The sequence below is a fragment of the Lathyrus oleraceus genome, chromosome 7 (assembly GCF_024323335.1).
Source record: "Lathyrus oleraceus cultivar Zhongwan6 chromosome 7, CAAS_Psat_ZW6_1.0, whole genome shotgun sequence".
In the NCBI taxonomy this organism is placed as follows: Eukaryota; Viridiplantae; Streptophyta; class Magnoliopsida; order Fabales; family Fabaceae; genus Lathyrus; species Lathyrus oleraceus.
This window is the reverse complement of record NC_066585.1, coordinates 232,330,922-232,332,923: the sequence shown is the minus strand read 5'-3', so window position 1 is coordinate 232,332,923 and position 2,002 is coordinate 232,330,922.

Here is a 2,002-nt window from a genome sequence, read left to right as displayed (position 1 = left end):
GAAGCTGATGCTGCTGCAGAAGGAGCTGAAAGACAAGGTGAAGAGGGAGAATCAGATGCCAGTCTTGATGATGGCACAGATGATGATGCTGGCTCTGAGTCAGATGACTAGAACAAAGATTGTGTTTCTGAAATTTGCTTGTAACTTTTAATTTTGTTGGTCTGTAATATTAAGTGTTGCTTTGACAACATTTTTGACAAAAAGGGGGAGTAACACCTGTACCCCAGGACAACAGATTTCTTTGAAGATGAAGGTCCTCTAAACAAGAGGTTATGCTGATGTTTGCTATCTATGTGTGCTGAGTGTCTTGCTGTGGGCTTTCTACTTGTGCTGTTGTTGTTTGAAGTTTAACTTCTATGTGTGCTGAGTGTATTAGCTAATTTAATTCTCTGCTTGGATGTGTGTTTTCCGCTGTTGTGAACTCTGTTGTGATGCCAAGTTGTTTTAGCCAAAAATTTGCCAAAGGGGGAGTTTGTAGATGTTTTTGATTGGCTGCATTTTGTGTTAAAACACTAATTGTACTCTGATGTCTTGAATGATGTCATGACATGCTTGAGTAGTATGCTGCAGGATTAGCTAATACAGGATGTACTGAATGTCAAACTGAATGTTATGACGTTCATCCCTGACAGCAGATACTGAATTATAGGCCAGTTAGTTTTTCTGGTATAGTTCAGTATTTATTACAGGCTGTTGTTTCAGGAAACCAACAGCTGAGCTAGAATTAAAGATGTTTAGCATATGGTCTATGTTCTAGATGTCAAACTGAATGTTATGACATTCATTCCTGACAGCATATGCTACAATGTAGGCTAGTTAGTTTTTCTGTTTCAGTATTTATCTCAAGCTATTTTTTAGGAATCTAACAGCTGAGCTAAAATCCAGGAAACTAACAACTAAGCTACAATTAAGAGGCCTAGCATATAGCCTATTTGTTAGCACCCTAATATGTGGAAATTAGGTTAACTTGCTTAACCTTAATTTTAGGAAATTCAAGTACAAGGCCCAAGTGCTGCATTATAAAAGGATGGCAATCCTACTTTCAACAACTCAGGGGTTTGAAGCGTGAAGAATTTATTATATCATCATATTTCACTGTTGTACTTTTTATTGTGTCTTGTATTGGGTTTTACTTGTGAGCCAAGCAATTATCACCTAGATGATTGCATTGGACTAGGGTGTTTATTGAGTTGTAATTGTTGTTTCACTCTAAGCTTTTAAGTGTGAGTGTTGTGTTTCTTGATTAAAGCTGTTAAGCACAATCAAGAGTTGTTTGAAGTATAACTTCGCCATTAACTTTAAACTTATTAAAGGTTGTAATCACTATGGTGATTGAGGGGGAGTGAGTAGGAACTCTGGTCTTAGTTTAAGAATGAAATTGCATTGGGTAGGTCTTAAGTGATAGGATTAAACAACTGGTTTAAGTCCTGAATTAATACTGCTTATAGTGGATTTCCTCCCTGGCTTGGTAGCCCCCAGACGTAGGTGTGTTGGTCACCGAACTGGGTAAACAGTTCTTTGTGTTATTTATTGTCCTTTACATTTACCTGCTGTATACATTCCCGTCTGCGCAAAATTGGATGTCATAACATCCAGTGTGAAATCGATAGTCTGTTACTAGAATTTCAGTGTTCTCCAAAGAATGAGTTAATAAATTGAAAATAAAAAACAACACTAACATTTAATCAACTAACATTTGACTAACCTTTATTCTATTTGCTTTTAATTTCAAGTCATTTATCATTTTGCCATTTACATATCATTTAACTTGTTTATGTTTATGCCATTTTCCCTTTGCTCATTTGAGCCATATATTGTGATTGTCTATATTTGTTTGTGTATCTTGTTTGTGTTTGTGGTCTTAGGACCCTAAAATACCTAATAACAACAAAAACCCTAAAAAATGTTTGTATGGACTGTTGGGTTTGAATTGAGCTTTGGACTTAGAATTAGGCAACATTCCATATGCAAAAGGACTTGGCTAATGCCAACTTTTCTGAAA